At 37.8% G+C, this 25,907-nt stretch overlaps 1 long non-coding RNA gene across 1 annotated transcript in view; it reads right to left on the reverse strand.

Moving 5' to 3' along the window:
• Positions 1–1,602: 1,602 nt before the first annotated feature.
• The window catches only part of LOC128657006 (uncharacterized), a 36,823-nt gene continuing 12,518 nt past the window's right edge, over positions 1,603–25,907 (reverse strand). The window contains exon 3 of the long non-coding RNA XR_008402076.1: positions 1,603–1,650. This is a non-coding gene — a long non-coding RNA (uncharacterized LOC128657006). The remainder of the gene's footprint in view (positions 1,651–25,907) is intronic.

Below are 25,907 nucleotides of genomic sequence, written 5' to 3' on the forward strand. Positions count from 1 at the left end.
GTAATAAAGGGATTATCCATCTTTTTAAACAAAAAAAATGCTGGTGTTGATTGTCCCTTTAAAGTAATTGTAAAGTTTAACGAGAAAGTGCCAGTTTTTTAAAAAATACTTTTAAAAACAGGGGCACTTTCATTCATTAAACTTTACATTTAAAGGGATACTAAACCCATTTTTTTCTTTCATAAATTCTTGGTTCTCTTGGTATCTTGCTATTTATTTGAAAAGCAAGAATTTAAGCTTAGGAGCCGGCCCATTTTGGTTCAGAACATGGGTAGCAATTGCTTATTGGCCACCAATCAGAAAGCTCTATACAAAAATGGTCCAGCTCCTTATCTTAGATACCTGCTTTTTCAAATAACGTTAACAAGAGAACGAAGAGAATTAGATAATAGGAATAAATTAGAAAGTTCTTTAAAATTGCATGCCCTATCTGAATCATGAAAGTTTAGTTTTGACTTTACTGTCCCTTTAAGCATTTATTTTTTTAACACTTACCTTTCTCCTTATGACAGTAGACCGGCGATCTTCCTCCCACAGCTCGGCTGTACTTAGCACAGCAATGACAAATCCAGCTTCCTGCAATCGTTGCGTGCACCCCAAGGCGTACAGATCGTAAGGCCACGCAATGATTCGAGGAAGCCAGACTCTTCATCGATATACGAAGTACAGCAGGAGCTGCGGACGGAGGATTGCCGGTCTGCTGTCATAAGGAAAAAGTTAAGTATTTAAAAAAAAAAAATGCTTAAATGTAAAGTTTAATTAAAGGGACATTCAACACTTAGTGTAACAGGTTTTTATATAGTAAATTAAGAAACGGAGGTCCGCCTACACTATACCCCTCCTCCCTTGCCGCCTTGCTTCTGTCCTAATCAGCGGCGCTAACTACTCTAATACCCGGTCAATATGGATGCCGAACTCCCCCCACTATTACGTAGCTGCCTTCTTCTTAAACTGATAAGCAAATCAGAATCCAGTCCTCGGACTGAAATTACACGCGCGTGCAATTTCAGTCCAAGGACTGGATTCTGATTTGCTGATTAGGACAGAAGCAAGGCGGCAAGGGAGGAGGGGTATAGTGTAGGCGGACCTCCGTTTCTTAATTTACTATATAAAAACCTGTTACACTAAGTGTTGAATGTCCCTTTAATAAAAGTGCCCCTGTTTTTACGAGTATTTTTTTATGAGCACTTTCTCATTAAACTTTACATTCAATTTAAACATATTTTTTCTTTTCAACAGAACAGATGATCTGCATAAACCTAATATTTCCTATCAGCCTTGTAGAGTCCAATATAGCATTAAATCCTGTATGTTTCCTATTAGTCTGTTATGTAAATGTTTTTGCATATGAAAATATTAATAAATAATTGCTTTAATATTCCTGACAAAATGTCTCTCACACCCCTTTAAAAAAATTCTTGTATTTATATTATATACAAAGCTTGTTTATAATTAGACAGCTCATTAGATCACACATGACGGATTCACTGTAGATTTACTCTCTGTCAGTCACGTCAGTCGTGTTTGTGCACTTACAGCATTACCTGAGCTCTCGTTTCCTGGGATCTCCATTGTCCTTAGTGCTTTGTGAGTCTCCATCATCGCGTCCTTATAAAGCTCCTTGTGTCCCTCCATATACTCCCACTCCTCCTTAGAGAAATACACAACAACACAGATTGGATAAAAGTCAATCACCTAGATTTAGATTTCTGCGTTAGCATTAAAAAGCAGCATTAAGGGGTCCTAACGCTGCTTTTTAACGCCCGCTGGTATTTAGAGTTTGGCAGGTACAGGTGTACCGCTCACTTTTTTTCCGCGACTCGAGGCTACTGCAAATCCCCTTACGTCAATTGCGTATCCTATCTTTTTAATGGGATTTACCTAACGCTGGTATTACGAGTCTTGGAGAAAAGTGAGTGGTACAGCTTCTACCTCCAAAACTCCTACCGCATAAAAAAGTCAGTAGTTAAGAGTTTTATGGGCTAACGCCGGAACATAAAGCTCTTAACTACAGTGCTACAAAGTACACTAACACCCATAAACTACCTATGAACCTCTAAACCGAGGCCCCCCACATCGCAAACCCTATAATAAAATTATTTGACCCCTAATCTGCCGACCGGACACCGCCGCCACCTACATTATAGCTATGAACCCCTAATCTGCTGTCCCTAACATCGCCGACACCTACATTATATTTATTAACCCCTAATCTGCCCCCCCCCAACGTCGCCGCAACCTAACTACACTTATTAACCCCTACTCTGCCGACCGGACATCGCTGCCACTTTAATAAATGTATTAACCCTTAAACCGCCGCACTCCCACCTCGCAAACACTATAATAAATTTTATTAACCCCTAATCTGCCCTCCCTAACATCGCTACCACCTACCTACAATTATTAACCCCTAATCTCCCGCCCCAACGTCAACGCTACTATAATAAAGTTATTAACCCCTAAACCTAAGTCTAACCCTAACACCCCCCTAACTTAAATATAATTTAAATAAAACGAACTAAAATTACTATAATTAAATAAATTAATCCTATTTAAAACTAATACTTACCTATAAAATAAACCCTTATATAGCTACAATATAACTAATAGTTACATTGTAGCTATTTTAGGATTTATATTTATTTTACAGGCAACTTTGTATTTAATTAACTAGGTACAATAGCTATTAAATAGTTATTAACTATTTAATAGCTACCTAGTTAAAATAATTACAAAATTACCTGTCAAATAAATCCTAACCTAAGTTACAAATACACCTAACACTACACTATCAATAAATTAAATAAATTAACTACAATTATCTAAACTAAAATACAATTAAATAAACTAAACTATAATACAAAAAAAAAACACTAAATTACAAAAAATATTACAAGAATTTTAATCTAATTACACCTAATATAAACCCCCTAATAAAATAAAAAAGCACCCCAAAATAATAAAATTCCCTACCCTAAACTAAATTACAAAGTAATCAGCTCTTTTACCAGCCCTTAAAAGGGCTTTTTGCTGGCAGTGCCCCAAAGTAATCAGCTCTTTTACCTGTAAAAAAAAAAAAAAAATACAATCCCCCCCCCCAACATTACAACCCACCACCCACACACCCCTACTCTAAAACCCAACCGATCCCGCCTTAAAAAAAACCTAACACTACCCCATTGAAGATCACCCAATCTTGAGCCGTCTTCAGCCAGCCGGCCACCGATGGGACAGAAGAGGACTTCCGGACCGGCAGAAGTCTTCATCCTATCCGGGCAGAAGAGGACATCCGGACTGGCAGACATCTTCTATCTTCATCCTTCCGGAGCAGAGCCATCTTCTATCCAGCCGACGCGGAGCCATCCTCTTCATCCGACGGACTAACGATGAATGAAGGTTCCTTTAAATGACGTCATCCAAGATGGCGTCCCTCGAATTCCGATTGGCTGATAGGATTCTATCAGCCAATCGGAATTAAGGTAGGAAAAATCTGATTGGTTGATTTAATCAGCCAATCGGATTGAAGTTCAATCAGATTGGCTGATTGGATCAGCCAATAAAATGCGAGGTCAATTCTATTGGCTCATCCAATCAGATTGAACTTCAACCAATCAGATTTTTCCTACCTTAATTCTGATAGGATTCTATCAGCCAACCGGAATTCGATGGACGCCATCTTGGATGACGTCATTTAAAAGAACCTTCATTCGTCGTTAGTCAGTCGGAAGAAGAGGATGGCTCCGCGTCGGCTGGATAGAAGATGGCTCCGCTCCGGAAGGATGAAGATAGAAGATGCAACCTGGATGAAGACGTCTGCCGGTCCAGATGTCCTCTTCTGCCCGGATAGGATGAAGATTTCTGCCGGTCCGGATGTCCTCTTCTGTCCCAGTCGGCTGGCTGAAGACGGCTCAAGGTAGGGTGATCTTCAATGAGGTAGTGTTAGGTTTTTCTAAGGGGGGGGGATCGGGTGGGTTTTAGAGTAGGGGTGTGTGGGTGGTGGGTTGTAATGTTGGGGGGGAGGGATTGTATTTTTTTTTTACAGGTAAAAGAGCTGATTACTTTGGGGCAATGCCCCGCAAAAAAGCCCTTTTAAGGGCTGGTAAAAGAGCCGATTACTTTGTAATTTAGTTTAGGGTAGGGAATTTTATTATTTTGGGGGGCTTTTTTATTTTATTAGGTGTCATTAGATTAGGTGTCATTAGATTAAAATTCTTGTAATTTTTTTAATTTTTTTGTCATTTAGTGTTTGTTTTTTTGTATTATAGTTTAGTTTATTTAATTGTATTTTAGTTTAGATAATTGTAGTTAATTTATTTAATTAATTTATTGATAGTGTAGTGTTAGGTGTATGATGTGTATGTAGGATTTATTTTACAGGTAATTTTGTAATTATTTTAACTAGGTAGCTATTAAATAGTTAACTATTTAATAGCTATTGTACCTAGTTAAAATAAATACAAAGTTGCCTGTAAAATAAATATAAATCCTAAAATAGCTACAATGTAACTATTAGTTATATTGTAGCTATATTAGGGTTTATTTTATAGGTAAGTATTTAGTTTTAAATAGGATTAATTTATTTAATTATAGTAATTTTAGTTCGTTTAAATTATATTTATGTTAGGGGGGTGTTAGGGTTAGACTTAGGTTTAGGGGTTAATAACTTTATTATAGTAGCAGTGACGTTGGGGGCGGGAGATTAGGGGTTAATAATTGTAGGTAGGTGGCAGCGATGTTAGGGAGGGCAGATTAGGGGTTAATACAATTTATTATAGTGTTTGCGAGGCGGGAGTGCGGTGGTTTAGGGGTTAATACATTTATTATAGTGTCGGCGATGTCCGGTCGGCAGATTAGGGGTTAATAAGTGTAGGTAGGTGGCGGCGACGTTGGGGGGGACAGATTAGGGGTTAATAAATATAATATAGGTGTCGGCAATGTTAAAGACAGCAGATTAGTGGTTCATAGCTATAATGTAGGTTGTGGCGGTGTCTGGAGCGGCAGATTAGGGGTTAATAGTAAAATGCAGGTGTCAGCGATAGCGGGGGCGGCAGATTAGGGGTTAATAAGTGTAAGGTTAGGGGTGTTTAGACTCGGGGTTCATGTTAGGTGTAGACTTAGAAAGTGTTTCCCCATAGGAAACAATGGGGCTGCGTTAGGAACTGAACGCTGCATTTTTGCAGGTGTTAGGTTTTTTTTCAGCCAGCTCAGCCCCATTGTTTCCTATGGGGAAATCGTGCATGAGCACGTTTTTCCAGCTTACCGCAACCGTAAGCAACGCTAGTATTGAGGGTTGAAGTGGAGCTAAATTTGGCTAAACGCTCACTTTTCTGAGGCTAACGCAGCCATTCAGAAAACTCGTAATACCAGCGTTGTCTTAAGGGTGCACTGGAAAAAAAAAGGCTTGTTAGCACTGCAGGTCTTTACCGACAAAACTCCAAATCTAGGTGAATGGGGTTTTTTTTGTTTGTTTTTTTAAGAAGTATATTTTTTATTTTAATCGTATTCTTTTGCTTTAAATCAGATTTTTTTTTATTTAAATATTTTTTTTTAAATAAAAAGATGGTTTCTATTTAAAGGACCACTCATGCAGTAGAATTGCATAATTAACATGTGCATACAAAAAAGACAATGATTTAACACTTTGGGGCCGATTTATTAACGGAATGTCTGACATGATCCGCTCAGCGAATCATGTCCGACAGACATCGCCGAATGCCGAGAGCATACGCTGTCGGCATTTAGCACTGTGCAAGCAGTTCTGGTGAACTGCTTGTGCAATGCCGCCCTCTGCAGATTCACAGATTGGCCACTAGCAGGGGGTGTCAATCAACTCGATCGTATCTGATCGGGTTGATTGCTTTCCGTGGCTCAGAGGCAGCGGACAAGTTAAAGAGCAGCGGTCTTAAGAACGCTGTTTCCGGCGAGCGCACGAAAACAGGGGGATCCGGGGCCATTCAGACCTTGATAATTTGTCAGTCTGAATTTCAAATAAGCAGTAGATTTTTTTTCTAACAAATGTATTTTTTCTACCATTTTCCGGACCTCTGTATCATGTGACAGGTATCAGCCAATAAAAGACTAGTATACGTATACGCTGTAAGCTTCAGCACATTGTCAGTAGGAGCATGTTCCCCAGAAAGTGTATATAAAAATACTGCACAAAATTTGTTAATGGAAGTAAATTGGAAAGTGTCATAAAACTGCTGCTTTATCTGAATCATAAAAGTTTATTTTGACAAATGTGTCCATTAAAATACATTATAATGTAAAGGTTAGTCAGCCTAAAATATAGATTCCTTTTTAATTATATAGCAAAATGCTGTATATTCATGACAATAAGGTTTAAGTTTTTTGGTTAATTATTTCCATTAATCCATTTACGTCATGTTCTCCCAGAGGTTTCTGTCAGATTATTTTGGGCAATTTTTCTATCTTGAAGATATCACATATTGCTGGTTTTCTAGTTCTCAAAACTGTGAATCTGTGTCTGCAAAAATAAAATGCCTCTTTCTTTCATGTAATTGGCAAGAGTCCATGAGCTAGTGACGTATGGGATATACAATCCTACCAGAAGGGGCAAAGTTTCCCAAACCTCAAAATGCCTATAAATACACCCCTCACCACACCCACAATTCAGTTTTACAAACTTTGCCTCCTATGGAGGTGGTGAAATAAGCTTGTGCTTGATTTCTACATTGATATGCGCTTCTCAGCATTTTGAAGCCCGATTCCTCTCAGAGTACAGTGAATGTCAGAGGGATGTGAAGGGAGTATCACCTATTGAAAGTAATGGTTTTCCTCACGGGAGATCTATTTCATAGGTTCTCTGTTATCGGTCGTAGAGATTCATCTCCTACCTCCCTTTTCAGTTCGACAATATACTCTCATATTCCATTACCTCTACTGATAACTGTTTCAATACTGGTTTGGCTATCTGCTATATGTGGATGGGTGTCTTTCGGTAAGTATGTTTTTTATTACTTAAGACACCTCAGCTATGGTTTGGCACTTTATGCATTAATATAAAATTCTAAATATATGTATTGTACTTATATTTGCCATGAGTCAGGTTCATGTATTTCCTTTTGCAGACTGTCAGTTTCATATTTGGGGAAGATTATCATATTAAGAAATATTTTTTCTTACCTGGGGTTTAGTCTTTTTTCAAATTGACTACATTTTTCTTGCAAATTGCGCGCAGGATTAGGTCCGCGGGTACGCCAAATGCTAGACTTTATTGCGTCATTTTTGGCGCGAAAGTACGTCCGTTGACGCAAGTTCGTCATTTCCGTCGTCGTAGTTGATGCCAAGTTCCTTACACAGGGTTGTGTCGTTAGTGACACGAGTGTGTCATTCCGGATGTTGCTGGCGCCAAAAAAATTTCAGTCACGTTGTGCGTCATACTTGCCGCCACATTTTTTCTTTAATTTAATACCCCATTGCCATTTGCCTCTTGCCTTTTTCTATATCAGAGGGCTATGCTATTTGCATTTTTTTTTCCCATTCCTGAAACTGTCATATAAGGAAATTGACACATTTTGCTTTATATGTTGTTTATTTTACATTTTGCAAGATGTCTCAATCTGATCCCGTCTCAGAAGAATCTGTTGGAACTTTGCTGCCCGAAAGCTAAGTGTATTATATTTCCGAATGTCATTTGTATTGGTTATCATGATAAACTTTTACATGCAGATATTGTGTCCATCAGTAAATAGTACATTGCCTGTTGTTGTTCCTTCAACTTTTAATGTACATGTTATACCTATGAAATTTAAAGAATTTGTTACAGATTCTATTTAGAAGGCTTTTGTCTGCTATTCCGCCATCTAATTAATATAAGGTCTTTTAAAACTTCTCATAAGATTGATGAAATTTCTAATGACCGACAACATAATGAATTATCCTCCTCTGATGAGGATCTATCGGATTCAGAAGATCCTTCCTCAAATATTGACACTAACAAATCTACTTATTTATTTAAAATGAAGTATTTTCGTTCTTTGTTAAAGAAGTGTTAATTATTTTGGATATTGTGGAAACTAGTCCTCTTATTATTAGAACTAGTACATTTTGTTTTTAAACCTCCTGTGGTTACTCCAGAGGTTTTTCCTGTTCCTGATGCTATTTCTAATACGATTTCTAAGGAATGGAATAAGCCGGGTACTTCTTTTATTCCTTCTTCAAGGTTTAAAAATTGTATTCATTACCAGCAATTTCTATAGAGTTTTGGGAAAAGATCCTCAAAGTTGATGGGGCTATTTCTATTCTTGCTGAACGTACCTCTATTCCTACGGAAGATAGTACTTAAAGGGCCACTAAACCCAAAATCTTTCTTTCATGATTCAGGTAGAGAATAAAAATTTAAACAACATTACAATTTACTTCTATTATTTATTTTGCTTCATTTTTTAGATATCCTTAGTTGAAGAAAAAGCAATACACATGGGTGAGCCAATCACGCGAGGCTTCTATGTGCAGCAACCAATCAGCAGCTACTGAGCATATCTGGATATGCTTTTCAGCAAAGAATATCAAGAGAATAAAACAAATTAGATAATAGAAGTAAATTAGAAAGATGTTTAACCCCTTAATGACCGCAGCACTTTTCCATTTTCTGTCCGTTTGGGACCAAGGCTATTTTTACATTTTTGCGGTGTTTGTGTTTAGCTGTAATTTTCCTCTTACTCATTTACTGTACCCACACATATTATATACCGTTTTTCTCGCCATTAAATGGGCTTTCTAAAGATACCATTATTTTTATCATATCTTATAATTTACTCTAATTTTTTTTATAAAATATGAGGAAAAAATGGAAGAAAACACACTTTTTCTAACTTTGACCCCCAAAATCTGTTACACATCTACAACCACCAAAAAAATCCCATGCTAAATAGTTTCTAAATTTTGTTCTGAGTTTAGAAATACCCAATGTTTACATGTTCTTTGCTTTTTTTGCAAGTTATAGGTCCATAAATACAAGTAGCACTTTGCTATTTCCAAACCACTTTTTTTCAAAATGAGTGCTAGTTACATTGGGACACTGATATCTTTCAGGAATCCCTGAATATCCATTGACATGTATATATTTTTTTTTAGAAGACATCCCAAAGTATTGATCTAGGCCCATTTTGGTATATTTCATGCCACCATTTCACCGCCAAATGCGATCAAATAAAAAAAATTGTTCACTTTTTCACAAATTTTTTCACAAACTTTAGGTTTCTCACTGAAATTATTTACAAACAACTTGTGCAATTATGGCATAAATGGTTGTAAATTCTTCTCTGGGATCCCCTTTGTTCATAAATAGCAGACATATATGGCTTTGGTGTTGCTTTTTGGTAATTAGAAGGCTGCTAAATGCCACTGCGCACCACACGTGTTTTATGCCCAGCAGTGAAGGGGTTAATTAGGGAGCATGTAGGGAGCTTGTATGGTTAATTTTAGCTTTAGTGTAGTGTAGTAGACAACCCCAAGTATTGATCTAGGCCCATTTTGGTATATTTCATGCCACCATTTCACCACCATATGCGATCAAATTTAAAAAAACGTTAAATTTTTCAAAATTTTAGGTTTCTCACTGAAATTATTTACAAACAGCTTATGCAATTATGCACAAATGGTTGTAAATGCTTTTCTGGGATCCCCTTTGTTCAGAAATAGCAGACATATATGACTTCGGCGTTGCTTTTTGGTAATTAGAAGGCCGCTAAATGCTGCTGCGCATCACACGTATATTATGGCTAGCAGTGAAGGGGTTAATTAGGTAGTTTGTAGGGAGCTTGCAGGGTTAATTTTAGCTTTAGTGTAGAGATCAGCCTCCCACCTGACACATCAGACCCCCTGATCCCTCCCAAACCGCTCCCTTCCCTCCCCCACCCCACAATTGTCCCCGCCATCTTAAGTACTGGCAGAAACTCTGCCAGTACTAAAATAAAAGGTTTTTTTAATTTGTTCTTTTTTTTTTTTTAGCATATTTACATATGCTACTTTGTAGAATCCCCCCTTAGCCCCCAACCTCCCTGATCCACCCCCAAAACAGCTCTCTTACCCTCCCCCTCTGCATTATTGGGGGCCATCTTGGGTACTGGCAGCTGTCTGCCAGTACCCAGTTTCAAGAAAAAAACGTGTTTTTTTAAAACAAAAATATAAATTCTGTAGTGTAGATTCACCCCCCCTAACAGACAAACCCCAACACCTTAATTGATTTATAAATAAAAAAACTTGTATTCCCTTTTGTATGCTTTTTTTTTTTACTTTATTCTGTAGTGTAGCGGTTCCCACCCGCTCCCTCCCCGTGCACGCGCCAGTGCGCGCCCCCGACCGCCCACGCCCACGATCCCGCCCCTCCTGCAAGTCGCCAAGGCCATCGATGGCCACCACCCGCCTCCCACCAGCCTCCCACCCACCAACGCCGGTAAGCCAACAATCTCCGGTGCAGAGAGGGCAACAGAGTGGCTCTCTCTGCACCGGATGGCTTAAAAATGTTATTGCAGGATGCCTCGATATCGAGGCATCACTGCAATAACCGGAAAGCAGCTGGAAGCGAGCAGGATCGCTTCCAGCTGCTTTCCAGACTGAGGACGTGCAGGGTACGTTCTCAGGCATTAACTGCCTTTTTTCTGAGGACGTACCCTGCACGTCCTCAGTCATTAAGGGGTTAAAATTGCATTCTCTTTCTAAATCATGAAAGAAAAAATGTGGATTTCATGTCCCTTTAAGTTCCTTTAGATAGGAAACTTGAATCTTATCTAAGGAAAGCTTATTTATATTCAGGTCGTCTCAGGCCTGCAATTTCTTTGGCTGATGTTGCAGCTGCATCAACATTTTTGTTGGAGAATTAGCACAACAAGAATTGGATTCTGATTTATCTAGCATTGTTCGCTTACTGCAACATACTAATCATTTTTTATGTCATTTTTTTATATCATGAAGATTGATGTTTGATCTATGTCTTTAGCTATTTTTAGCTAGAAGAGCTTTGTGGCTTAAATCTTGGAATGCTGATATGACTTTTTAAGTCTAGATTGCTATCTCTTTCTTTCCAAGGTAATAAGAGACCTAAGGGTAAATATAGAGCTTCTAATCGTTTTCGCTCTTTTTGTCAAATAAGGAACAAAAACCTAATCCTTCCCTATGGAATCTGTTTCCAAATGGAAACCTTTATTAAATTGAATAAATCCAAGCCATTTAAGAAACCAAAAGCCAGCCTCTAAGTCTGCATGAAGGTGCGACTCTCATTCCAGCTCAGCTGGTAGGGGGCAGATTAAGTTTTTTTTCAAGGATGTTTGGATAAATCTGTCCAAAATCAATGGTTTCAGGGTATTGTCTCTCAGGGGTATCGAATAGGATTCTGAGTAAATCCTCCTGTGAGGAGATTTTGTTCTCTCACGTATCCCAGCAAATCCAGTTAAAGGGACAGTATACACTCATTTTCATATAACTGCATGTAATACATGACACTACTATAAAAATCCAGTATAAAACTGTTTAAAAAAACTTACTTAGAAGTTCTAAGTTTAGCTCTGTTGAAAATGCGGCTGGAAAGCCCACTGCAAGTGGAAAATAAGACACTCCCCCCTCCCCCTTCTTTTGCATATGAAAAGACCCTTTACACAAACAGGAGCAAGCTGGAGAAGGTAGCTGACGGTATTCACATAAAACTTTGGGGCTTGGGGGGCGTGTCCAAGCAGCGTTCTGGATAAGACGCACATCCTGAGAGCTCCAGGCAGAAGTTTAGTAATCCGCCGATTATTACCTTTTACACGGCAAGACTAAACACAAAACACATAAAGGGATCATAGTATTGTAAACTGTGACCCATATTACCTTTCTTAGCCGTGTGGATGACGCTGGAGATCCAGTTTGGAAGATAAGGGCCTAAGGCGGCGGCCTATTGATAGGTAACCACCTCCCCCCGGGAAGAGCCGGGTACTCAGTGCTGCTAGGTAAACTAGCTTACTGAATCTCTTCAACACCCAATATTTATCAGTTATCAAGCTATATGGACGCATTCTAAACCTGAACAGTTCTTTAATCCCCGAAGTGGGGGAGTCAGCTTTTCCCAACGGAGCATGCTAAACATGGCGGAGGGGAGAACCATGACGCGACCAGAGGAACTATTCGCGCAACTTGAACTTTCCATGCTCAGATTAATAGAGAGAGCACCATATGATCACTTGTTACAACGCTTAAGCCACGATAACGAGACCGCTCACCTAACGGATTCACAAGAAGAAATGGTGACAGAGAAAGTCAGAGCCGATACTACTCTACACAAAATGGAGGATTTGACCAGCTGGGGGAGCAACCTTCCGACCACTGCCACGCAGAGTGATATATGTGAGGCGGACCAGCAACCGAGTCCGCAGGAGCTCTTTTTATTTTGGTGGCAGAAAATACCAGGGTCGGCAGAGCTGGCTATAATCGCTTTGGGGGAATCCCAACCTACAAACGTTGAGAAGGGGAACCGAATGATGGCTAATGCCCGATCTAAAGAGCCACAACCATTACTGATCAAGCCTCTCATTTGCAATCACAGCGGGGTTGACCCCCGAAAAATCACTGCAATATCAGTCTCGTCACAGGTCAGCTGTGTTTGTTACAGATTTAACCTCCCTGGTGGCGCCCATGTACCGAAAAGAGGGGAGGGGTAGCTCCCAGAGACATCTTTCTGATAAGGAGCGGCCGGACGTGAATCTAGGGCCGATGGTAACCTCCAGCTAATGTTATACCCCTAGGACTCTGGTAACCTAGCAAGGACTCAATTTATTTTCATAATGTGTGCTTTTGATTTGTTTGAAACTCATTTTTCAGTTGAGTAACCACACTGTATATACATCTCATTGCATATTGTGATCCGTTGACCAGTCTGAAGTTTGCCCCTAATTTAAGTAATCACTTTTTATCCCTCCCTCACTAATCCTTTCAACTGACGATATTATTATAGATATAGCACATTCACTTTTGAGCAAGGCAATGCAAAGTTCCTTGCCCATAACCCTCCCTCTCACCCTTTGGTACCCCCAATAACGAGTACCAGTGTACCTGTCACAGACCCAAGAGAGGCCTGAATAGCTAGAACAGGGGGATCAAGGTATTATACTGAAACTGTAATATTCATTGCTGCCTGCTTTCCTAGCCCAATTTTCTCTACCTACCTCCATGCAGAAGTATACTAAATCTACTTCTGGGCATTGCATAGCATAAGTCTTCTGACTATACCAGCATCATATATTGTGTTGCATAGTGGACAGATTGATCCCATACTAATAATTATGCTAATATAACCCACATAAAGTATACTTATCCTACAGTAAGCTTCTTCTATTGCTAAAATGGCTGTTTTAAGATTTATAGGCCCAATATTACATGAATATGCATATGTACAAGGTTCCTTGCTATACCAGATTCGTCTTGTTTGTGTTGTTTGTCTCTCCCGCCCATAACTCTCTCCCCCACTTCCATATGTCAACAGTATTGATTACCAGAGTATCTATTACAGAACCAAGAGTGGTCTATATAGTTTTGTTATGCTAAAAATGTTTTTTTTTTCCTGTCCCTTGTTCCCCCCCCCCCCTTACTTCTATAAATTTCCAATACTGCTCAAATGTTTATCTGTCACAGACCCAAGAGTGGTCTATATAAATAGAAAATTGGAATTAATTCTATACCCTGAAAATGCTCAAACAGTATGTTTTCAGCATCCCTAGTTCTCCCCCTTACTAGTATATATTCCCATTATTGTTCATATATATATCCGCCAGAGACCCAAGAGTGGTCTACATAATGAGAAAAATGGGATCAATTATGGCATACGCTGCAATTAATAGGTGTCTTCAAGTCCTGAAATGACTGTTCATAAGCATGTCCCACACCTTTAAACAGTTTATCCAATGGTCTATTGTGATGAAGCATAATACTGTAATAGCCTGGATATGTTGTGTACGCAATTGATTTATGCCGTGTATGTCTTGTTTATCAAAATAAAACTCTTTTGAAAACTAAAAAAAAACAAAAAAAAAAAAAAAAAAAAAAAAACTTTGGGGCTTGGTTAGGAGTCTGAAAATCAGCAAAACTATACATTTAAAAAAAAAAAAAACTTTATGGGCTTTATAAATAGATCATCTACAAAACATTTATGCAAAGAAAAAATGAGTGTATAATGTCCCTTTAAAGCTCAGGCTTTCCTGAAGTGTGTCCAGACTTGGAGTTTCAGGGGTAGTCATGCCAGTTCCTTTTCATGGACAGGGTCTGGGGTTTTATTCAAATCTATTCATTGTTCCAAAGAAGGAAATTTCATTCAGACCAATTCTGGATCTGAAAATTTTGAATCGTTATGTAAGAGTACCAACTTTCAAATGGTAACTATAAGGACTATTCTGCCTTTGTTCAGCAAGGACTTTTTATGTCCACAATAGACTTGCAGGATGCATACCTTCATATTCCGATTCATTTAGGTCATTATCAGTTCCTGAGATTCTCTTTTCTAGACAAGCATTACCATTTCATTGCACTTCCATTTGGACTAGCAACCGCTCAAAGAATCTTTTTAAAGGTTCTAGGTGCCCTGCTTTATGGAAACCAGAGAGCAGGGTATTGCAGTGTTTCCTTATTTGGACGATATCTTGGTACTAGCTCAGTCGTTACGTTCTGTAGAATCTCACACAAATCTAATAGTGTTGTTTCTTTGTAAACATGGTTGGAGAATCAATTTACCAAAAAGTTTCTTGATTCCTCAGACAAGGGTCACCTTTTTAGGTTTCCAGATAGATTCATTGTCCATGACTCTGTCTCTAACAAACAAGAGAATTTTGAAATTGGTTGCAGCCTGTCGGCACCTTCAGTCTCAGTCATTCCCTTCAGTGGCTATGTGCATGGATATTTTAGGTCTCATGATTGCCGCATCGGACGCGATTCCCTTTGCTCGTTTTCACATGAGACCTCTCCAGTTTTGTTTGCTGAATCCATGGTGCAGGGATTATACAAATATATCACAATTAATATCCTTAAATCCCAATGTTTGACACTCTCTGACATGGTGGTTAAATCACCAGCGTTTAGTTCAAGGGGCTTCTTTTGTTCGGCCAACCTGGACTGTGATCACTACAGATGCAAGTCTTTCAGGTTGGGGAGCTGTTTGGGGATCTCTGACAGCACAAGGGGTTTGGAAATCTCAAGAGGCGAGATTACCAATCAAGGGCTCGATCCGATATAAATCGTCGCCCGCAAAAGCCGGCGACGCCAAAATCTGCGCGGGTTTGGTATCCTATATACGGCGTAACCTAGAAGTTACGCTCGTATATTTCTGCCGTCAGCCGTAGTTTTTTTGGCCATAGACAGGTATACCAAACCAGCACAGTTTGGTATCCAATATACAGCGTAAGGACTTACGTGGCGAAAATGGAGAAATCTTACTCCATTTTCACCTCGCCACTAAAACCTAACGCATGCGCAATGTCTATCTACCTGTCAACCGCGATCCCCCGCCGCAATCCCTAATAAAGTATTTAACCCCTAAACCGCCGCTCCCGGACCCCGCCGCCTTCTACATAAACTAACCCCCTACTGTGAGCCCCTAAAACTGCCTCCATCTAACTGATCTATCCCCTAATCTGACCCCTTACACCGCCGCCATCTATATAAAAATTATTAACCCCTAATCTAATCCCCCTATACCGTCGCCAGCTATATTAATATTATTAACCCCTAATCTAATATCCCTAAAGTAATAAGCTCTATTACCAGCCCTTAAAAGGGCCTTTTGCGGGGCTTTGCCCCAAAGTAAACAGCTCTTTTGCCCTATAACCTGCCCTCCCTACACCGCCGCCACCTATATTAATAGTATTAACCCCTAATGTAAGCCCCTTATACCGCCGCCATCTATATTAAAATTATTAACCCCTAATTTAATCTACCTACCCCGCCGCCAGCTATATTATCTATATTAATGCGCAAGGAGAGTGTTTTACAATGGCACTATAAAGGCTAGCCCCACTATTAATATCAAATACCTAGTATTGTTTGGGTTAGTATTGTGGGTTGGTGCTTGTGCGAATTTTATTCTAAACTAACAAAAAGAGAAACAAGACGTTTCACTCCAAAGTACGCACTTGTAGCACTCTATAGCCCAGACTAGGGGTTGGACTTCTCAGTTTAATTTAAAATATAACTTTTATTGAAATAACAATTAAAATAGAATGGTACTTACAAAACAACACTCAAATGGTTAAAAGCCCAATGCTAGATAGAATTCTATAAATAATTCTGTACTGTGATGTCTAATTTACAGACATCTATTACATTACCAGTGTAATTATTATAATGGATATAGCCAAATAATATGATTGATAGAGCGGGTGCCAAAAGGGTACCTTATTTCCAATTATTTGTTATATTGGTAAGTCCCCTGTAGCTAATATACAGGAAGTATGTACCAGATAAACTGTCATGTGTTCAGTGACAATTAATGTTAACAGTTGTTAGTAATAGTATAAGTAGTCAGTGTCATTGACTTTAATATTTATAATAAGTGTTATGTTAAACCTGTGATTCTCAGATCTTATGTCATCTGGTTGCCAAAGTATTTGATTATCGTTCTACAGTCAAATAGAGGGTACTAAATGTAGAGTAACTAAATTGTCCAAAATGACATAGGTATCATAGACAGACTAGCGCTACTAGTATATATATATATCCATTTTGCTGTGAGATTCCCTCAAATATAATGGGGGTAAATTGAATGTGGGAGCTCCACTTATTATATTCAAGTTGTATATATGAATCTATTTTTACCCACTAAGTAATATCATATGTTTAGTGACACTATGCCACTGGGATACTAGTGAATGCGTTCGTTCCCTACTAATCCTGGGTTAGTTATTTTCCACATTAGCTGTGTTGTTTATATAAAGTGGTTCAGGTTTGTTAGCTAATGCTGAGTCTGTCTTATAGTAAATTCTCTTAATACAGTGTTAATATGTCTGACAGTTATAACTTGTATATTTATGTTCAGTTTGAATGCTTGTCACTTTAGTATTATCCACCCTTATAGTAATATTAATAAAAGGGTAACTAAGCATTGGTATATAGGTTCTTATGCACATTGTTCTTCATTTCTGATTAGCTAGCTTGTTTCTTATGTTGGTGTTTTTAATATACTTGTCTATAATGTTACAATATCATGAGTTAATGTGTATCCACTTCTCTCTTAATTTTCAGGCACATTGGAGCCTCATAAGGCACAGAGTATATAAATATTTGTTCTCTGTTATTCACAATATTTTGTAGTATAGTAATGTCCGGATTAGTACATATCACAGTGTTTTATTTAATAAAAATAATCTAATCAATATAACACAATATTGATTATTATTCTGTCTCATGACAGCATAACATAAGAGTATCAATTTTAAGTCTCCTACGAGTTAGCTAAAGTTATTGGAAACAATAATTTCTTGCATTCGCTGTGTATCTAATCATGCGCATATCGGTATGATATAATCTCCTCTTAGTCTGTGGAAATTATCTGTTATAAATCTTAACCAGTTGTTGTGATTCCCCAAACTTTAGTGACCGCAATTCAAATTAGGTCATTTTTGTATGTAACAAAGGACAATTTAGGTTGAAAAAGATTCCCGCTATTATATCCTGTTCAAATTTTACTGGTTTTCCATTTTAGTCAGTTCGACTGATACCTTCTAATTATAACCTTATCGGTGCTTGCAGTGTAATCTGCTCTATTATCCTATAGACCGGTACCAGTAAAGACTGACAAATGGCCACCACAATTATACCATTAACTATAAATTCGTTGGCTAATCCTAGAAACTATCTAGACATTGAAATTAAAATAAGCTTTCCTGTTCACTACTCTGACATGTTTCGCCCGTTCCGGGCTTTCTCAAAGGCAGCGAGCGGCCCAATGTTTGCATATTTACGTGTCGGTCAACCGGAAGTCCCGCCTCCTCATATTCCGGATTGGATAGAATCGCTGTCACTCATTTCTAGTATTCGGAACAAAAGGTGGTATATACCTTATATTCGTTCCTATAGTGTATATATAGAGAAGACATACAGATCAATTTATTATTATATATGCTACTGATCTATTTATTTTGACGATAGTCTCATTGCCTTATAAATATAATTTTGTTATCTTCTGTTTGTCTCCTTATGTCTCAATTATGGATATTATGTTATTATTTATTTATTCAGTTTTAATGTTATTTAATAGTGAAAGAACAACACTAAATCTGATGTCATTATATCAATGGTCTAACTAGTCCTATCTCAATTATATCGTCCTGCCTGTTATTGTATTTTTGTCTTGATAATCATTCATAATATTAAAGGATAACAGGTGGTGGACTGGTATAGTTTATATTTTATCTTGGAATTCATGGATGATTTCTATTAATAAGATGATCCTATGTCTGTCATCTAATTCTCCAAAATATTTTGGATCTTAATGGGAGATCATTTATTCTTCTCTCATGGATCAACTGGATTAAATAATGGATTGATCTATTAGTAATATACATTGTATCTGAGTTTGATGTGTATTTTCTTCTATATTGTCCTAAGATCTACATTGTATTATTCTAGTTTAACGTGGATAGTTGTCACCCTGAGTGTATAATTCAAACATGTGATGATTGTCATTAGTTGTAGCGGCTGAGATAATATGATGTGTTACAAAATGAGAGTGAAGAATAAAAAATAATAAAATTAAAATACAATTACAAATTAAATAATATGGTTGAGATTAATTGGAAAATAATACTTCAAAGTGGTCTTATTCTAAAATAGCCAATCTATAAAAGTGAGTGAATGTCAAGTTAAAATATTGTGATAGTGTGTTTCTGCAATATTCATGTTATTGAATATCTATTCGGTGGTTGGTGCTTACTTATTTTCCTGTTATGGTGCTATATCTTTCAATGTTATTTTTTAAAAAAATAATAAAGTGGCCTTGGCTGTGATGAGTGTTAGTTGGTGTGCTATTGGTGAGAATCTGTGATTATGTGATGTGAATAATATTAGTAAATTTCTAGATTATGTATATATAATTTGTGATATATACTAGATATATTTGTTTATTAATTGAGATGTGATCTTAGGTTGAAGTTGTTTCAGGATGTACATAGGTAGTTTGTAATTCATGTTCTACTTCTGCTATCTTTACTCATAAGTTGATTGAATGATGTACATACTTTTTTCTGTTTTATAGGAAGATATAAAAGTTGTTCTGCTCATTTAGACCTTTGGGGGAAACTGTGTCAAGTAGATAGATCCATCTACTTTCAGCCTTGAGCAGTGCTGATTCTAGATCGCCTCCTCTTATTCCTAAACTGATTTTTTCTATACCCCAACATTTTAATTCTTCCTGATTTGACTGATGGTATTGTAAGAAATGCATAGCCACACTTGTCAATGTCTTGCCATTTTCCAGGTCTTTGGACGCATTCTTGATATTTCTGAGATGTTCCATTAATCTTGTTCTTAATTTTCGTGTCGTCATACCAATGTAAATTAAATCACAGCTACAGCGCAAAGCATAAATGACTCCTTCAGTATTACAACTGATATATCTTTTAATGGTGTGTCTTTTTCCAAATCTATCAGTTGTTTCAGTCATAGGTAACATATGTTTGCATGTACTGCAATTTTCACATCTATGTGACCCTGGTCTGAAAGCTGATCGGGTTTTCTTAGTTTGAAAGTGGCTGTGACTAACTATATCTTTTATATTCTTTGATCGTCTGAAGCTTATAGCTGGTCGTTCTCCTAATTGAGATTTTAATACTGGATCAGTCATTAGTATCTTCCAGTGTTTGTTTATGATTCTCATTATTTCTGGAGTTTGGTCACAGTAAGTGAGGATTAATCTCGGAGTTTGTGGTTCTGTTTTCTTTTTCTTGTATAGCAGTTCTCTCCGGTTGGTGTGTAATACTCTGTATCTGGCTTCTTTGATTTTTCTTTTACTATACCCTCGTTGGATCAATCTGTCCGTGAGTTCCTCTGCTCTCAGTTTAAATGTTTGTTCGTCTGAGCAATTCCTTCTAATCCTGAGGAATTCTCCAACAGGTAGGCTTTTGATGGTTCCCGGTGCGTGTCCACTCGTCTTATGTAACAGACTATTTGTTGCTGTCTCCTTTCTGTAGAGGTCAGTTTTGATATTGCCTTGACTATCTTTGTAAATTGTGACATCCAAAAAGTTTATTTTCATCTGGTTTGCTTCATGCGTGAGTCTGATATTCAGGTTGTTGTTATTTAATCGGTTCAGAAATTGTTCAAGTTTATCATGGTCACCCTCCCAGATGAAGAGGATGTCATCAATGTAGCGCAGCCATAACGGGATGTTATTAGTATATTCTGTATTTTCATCTGTAAAGACATGTTCTGCCTCCCACCAGCCTAAAAATAAATTGGCATAGGTGGGGGCACATGCTGTTCCCATGGCTGTCCCACGTGTTTGTAGGAAGAATCTGCCATCAAAGATAAAATAATTGTAGTTTAATATGAAATTTAATAGTTTCATTATGAAATTATTATGTTCCTGATCTTCTTCTGATTTCATGTCAAGGTAATATTTTACTGCTTGCATTCCATTTGTGTGATTTATTGACGTGTAGAGTGATTCTACGTCTGTAGTAACAAGCCAAGTTGATTCATTGAGGTTTAGATCTTCTAATTTTTGTAACAGATGCATTGTGTCTTGAACATATGACGGTAATTCATACACAAATTGCCTTAAACGATAATCTACATATTGGCTGGCTTTTTCACTTAAACATCCTATCCCAGACACTATCGGTCTTCCTGGTGGATTCTTTGGATTTTTATGAATCTTAGGTATCAGATAGAATGTTGGTATTTAACCCCTAAACCGCCGCTCCCGGACCCCGCCGCCTTCTACATAAACTAACCCCCTACTGTGAGCCCCTAAAACTGCCTCCATCTAACTGATCTATCCCCTAATCTGACCCCTTACACCGCCGCCATCTATATAAAAATTATTAACCCCTAATCTAATCCCCCTATACCGTCGCCAGCTATATTAATATTATTAACCCCTAATCTAATATCCCTAAAGTAATAAGCTCTATTACCAGCCCTTAAAAGGGCCTTTTGCGGGGCTTTGCCCCAAAGTAAACAGCTCTTTTGCCCTATAACCTGCCCTCCCTACACCGCCGCCACCTATATTAATAGTATTAACCCCTAATGTAAGCCCCTTATACCGCCGCCATCTATATTAAAATTATTAACCCCTAATTTAATCTACCTACCCCGCCGCCAGCTATATTATCTATATTAACCCTAAGTATATTATAGTTAATATAGTTATTACATTACATATATTAACTATATTAACCCTAATTATATTAGGGTTAATATAGTTAATATAGTTACTATAGGATTTATATTAACTATATTAACTCTATCTAACCCTAACACCCCTAACTAAATTCTTATTAAATAAATCTAATTCATATTATAAACTAAAATATTCCTATTTAAATCTAAATACTTACCTATAAAATAAACCCTAAGATAGCTACAATATAATTAATAATTACATTGTAGCTATGTTAGGGTTTATATTTATTTTACGGGTAAATTGTTAATTATTTTAACTAGGTATAATAGCTATTAAATAGTTATTAACTATTTAATAGCTACCTAGTTAAAATAATTACCCAATTACCTGTAAAATAAATCCTAACCTAAGTTCCAAATACACCTACACTATCAATAAATTGTACTTCTTTTATTCCTTCTTCAAGGTTTAAAAATTGTATCCATTACCAGCAATTTCTATAGAGTTTTGGGAAAAGATCCTCAAAGTTGATGGGGCTATTTCTATTCTATTCTTGCTGAACGTACCTCTATTCCTACGGAAGATAGTACTTAAAGGGCCACTAAACCCAAAATCTTTCTTTCATGATTCAGGTAGAGAATAAAAATTTAAACAACATTACAATTTACTTCTATTATTTATTTTGCTTCATTTTTTAGATATCCTTAGTTGAAGAAAAAGCAATACACATGGGTGAGCCAATCACGCGAGGCTTCTATGTGCAGCAACCAATCAGCAGCTACTGAGCATATCTGGATATGCTTTTCAGCAAAGAATATCAAGAGAATAAAACAAATTAGATAATAGAAGTAAATTAGAAAGATGTTTAAAATTGCATTCTCTTTCTAAATCATGAAAGAAAAAATGTGGATTTCATGTCCCTTTAAGTTCCTTTAGATAGGAAACTTGAATCTTATCTAAGGAAAGCTTATTTATATTCAGGTCGTCTCAGGCCTGCAATTTCTTTGGCTGATGTTGCAGCTGCATCAACATTTTTGTTGGAGAATTAGCACAACAATAATTGGATTCTGATTTATCTAGCATTGTTCGCTTACTGCAACATACTAATCATTTTTTATGTCATTTTTTTATATCATGAAGATTGATGTTTGATCTATGTCTTTAGCTATTTTTAGCTAGAAGAGCTTTGTGGCTTAAATCTTGGAATGCTGATATGACTTTTTAAGTCTAGATTGCTATCTCTTTCTTTCCAAGGTAATAAGAGACCTAAGGGTAAATATAGAGCTTCTAATAGTTTTCGCTCTTTTTGTCAAATAAGGAACAAAAACCTAATCCTTCCCTATGGAATCTGTTTCCAAATGGAAACCTTTATTAAATTGAATAAATCCAAGCCATTTAAGAAACCAAAAGCCAGCCTCTAAGTCTGCATGAAGGTGCGACTCTCATTCCAGCTCAGCTGGTAGGGGGCAGATTAAGTTTTTTTTCAAGGATGTTTGGATAAATCTGTCCAAAATCAATGGTTTCAGGGTATTGTCTCTCAGGGGTATCGAATAGGATTCTGAGTAAATCCTCCTGTGAGGAGATTTTGTTCTCTCACGTATCCCAGCAAATCCAGTTAAAGGGACAGTATACACTCATTTTCATATAACTGCATGTAATACATGACACTACTATAAAAATCCAGTATAAAACTGTTTAAAAAAAACTTACTTAGAAGTTCTAAGTTTAGCTCTGTTGAAAATGCGGCTGGAAAACCCACTGCAAGTGGAAAATAAGACACTCCCCCCTCCCCCTTCTTTTGCATATGAAAAGACCCTTTACACAAACAGGAGCAAGCTGGAGAAGGTAGCTGACGGTATTCACATAAAACTTTGGGCTTGGGGGGGGGTGTCCAAGCAGCGTTCTGGATAAGACGCACATCCTGAGAGCTCCAGGCAGAAGTTTAGTAATCCGCCGATTATTACCTTTTACACGGCAAGACTAAACACAAAACACTTAAAGGGATCATAGTATTGTAAACTGTGACCCATATTACCTTTCTTAGCCGTGTGGATGACGCTGGAGATCCAGTTTGGAAGATAAGGGCCTAAGGCGGCGGCCTATTGATAGGTAACCACCTCCCCCCAGGAAGAGCCGGGTACTCAGTGCTGCTAGGTAAACTAGCTTACTGAATCTCTTCAACACCCAATATTTATCAGTTATCAAGCTATATGGACGCATTCTAAACCTGAACAGTTCTTTAATCCCCGAAGTGGGGGAGTCAGCTTTTCCCAACGGAGCATGCTAAACATGGCGGAGGGGAGAACCATGACGAGACCAGAGGAACTATTCGCGCAACTTGAACTTTCCATGCTCAGATTAATAGAGAGAGCACCATATGATCACTTGTTACAACGCTTAAGCCACGATAACGAGACCGCTCACCTAACAGATTCACAAGAAGAAATGGTGACAGAGAAAATGGAGGATTTGACCAGCTGGGGGAGCAACCTTCCGACCACTGCCACGCAGAGTGATATATGTGAGGCGGACCAGCAACCGAGTCCGCAGGAGCTCTTTTTATTTTGGTGGCAGAAAATACCAGGGTCGGCAGAGCTGGCTATAATCGCTTTGGGGGAATCCCAACCTACAAACGTTGAGAAGGGGAACCGAATGATGGCTAATGCCCGATCTAAAGAGCCACAACCATTACTGATCAAGCCTCTCATTTGCAATCACAGCGGGGTTGACCCCCGAAAAATCACTGCAATATCAGTCTTGTCACAGGTCAGCTGTGTTTGTTACAGATTTAACCTCCCTGGTGGCGCCCATGTACCGAAAAGAGGGGAGGGGTAGCTCCCAGAGACATCTTTCTGATAAGGAGCGGCCGGACGTGAATCTAGGGCCGATGGTAACCTCCAGCTAATGTTATACCCCTAGAACTCTGGTAACCTAGCAAGGACTAAATTTATTTTCATAATGTGTGCTTTTGATTTGTTTGAAACTCATTTTTCAGTTGAGTAACCACACTGTATATACATCTCATTGCATATTGTGATCCGTTGACCAGTCTGAAGTTTGCCCCTAATTTAAGTAATCACTTTTTATCCCTCCCTCACTAATCCTTTCAACTGACGATATTATTATAGATATAGCACATTCACTTTTGAGCAAGGCAATGCAAAGTTCCTTGCCCATAACCCTCCCTCTCACCCTTTGGTACCCCCAATAACGAGTACCAGTGTACCTGTCACAGACCCAAGAGAGGCCTGAATAGCTAGAACAGGGGGATCAAGGTATTATACTGAAACTGTAATATTCATTGCTGCCTGCTTTCCTAGCCCAATTTTCTCTACCTACCTCCATGCAGAAGTATACTAAATCTACTTCTGGGCATTGCATAGCATAAGTCTTCTGACTATACCAGCATCATATATTGTGTTGCATAGTGGACAGATTGATCCCATACTAATAATTATGCTAATATAACCCACATAAAGTATACTTATCCTACAGTAAGCTTCTTCTATTGCTAAAATGGCTGTTTTAAGATTTATAGGCCCAATATTACATGAATATGCATATGTACAAGGTTCCTTGCTATACCAGATTCGTCTTGTTTGTGTTGTTTGTCTCTCCCGCCCATAACTCTCTCCCCCACTTCCATATGTCAACAGTATTGATTACCAGAGTATCTATTACAGAACCAAGAGTGGTCTATATAGTTTTGTTATGCTAAAAATGTTTGTTTTTCCTGTCCCTTGTTCCCCCCCCCCCCTTACTTCTATAAATTTCCAATACTGCTCAAATGTTTATCTGTCACAGACCCAAGAGTGGTCTATATAAATAGAAAATTGGAATTCATTCTATACACTGAAAATGCTCAAACTGTATGTTTTCATCTTCCCTAGTTCTCCCCCTTACTAGTATATATTCCCATTATTGTTCATATATATATCCGCCAGAGACCCAAGAGTGGTCTACATAATGAGAAAAATGGGATCAATTATGGCATACGCTGCAATTAATAGGTGTCTTCAAGTCCTGAAATGACTGTTCATAAGCATGTCCCACACCTTTAAACAGTTTATCCAATGGTCTATTGTGATGAAGCATAATACTGTAATAGCCTGGATATGTTGTGTACGCAATTGATTTATGCCGTGTATGTCTTGTTTATCAAAATAAAACTCTTTTGAAAACTAAAAAAAAAAAAAAAAAAAAAAAAAAAAAAAAAAAACTTTGGGGCTTGGTTAGGAGTCTGAAAATCAGCAAAACTATACATTTAAAAAAAAAAAAAAAAAAAAAAAAACTTTATGGGCTTTATAAATAGATCATCTACAAAACATTTATGCAAAGAAAAAATGAGTGTATAATGTCCCTTTAAAGCTCAGGCTTTCCTGAAGTGTGTCCAGACTTGGAGTTTCAGGGGTAGTCATGCCAGTTCCTTTTCAGGGACAGGGTCTGGGGTTTTATTCAAATCTATTCATTGTTCCAAAGAAGGAAATTTCATTCAGACCAATTCTGGATCTGAAAATTTTGAATCGTTATGTAAGAGTACCAACTTTCAAATGGTAACTATAAGGACTATTCTGCCTTTGTT

This window comes from Bombina bombina, chromosome 4 (assembly GCF_027579735.1).
Source record: "Bombina bombina isolate aBomBom1 chromosome 4, aBomBom1.pri, whole genome shotgun sequence".
Lineage (NCBI taxonomy): Eukaryota > Metazoa > Chordata > Amphibia > Anura > Bombinatoridae > Bombina > Bombina bombina.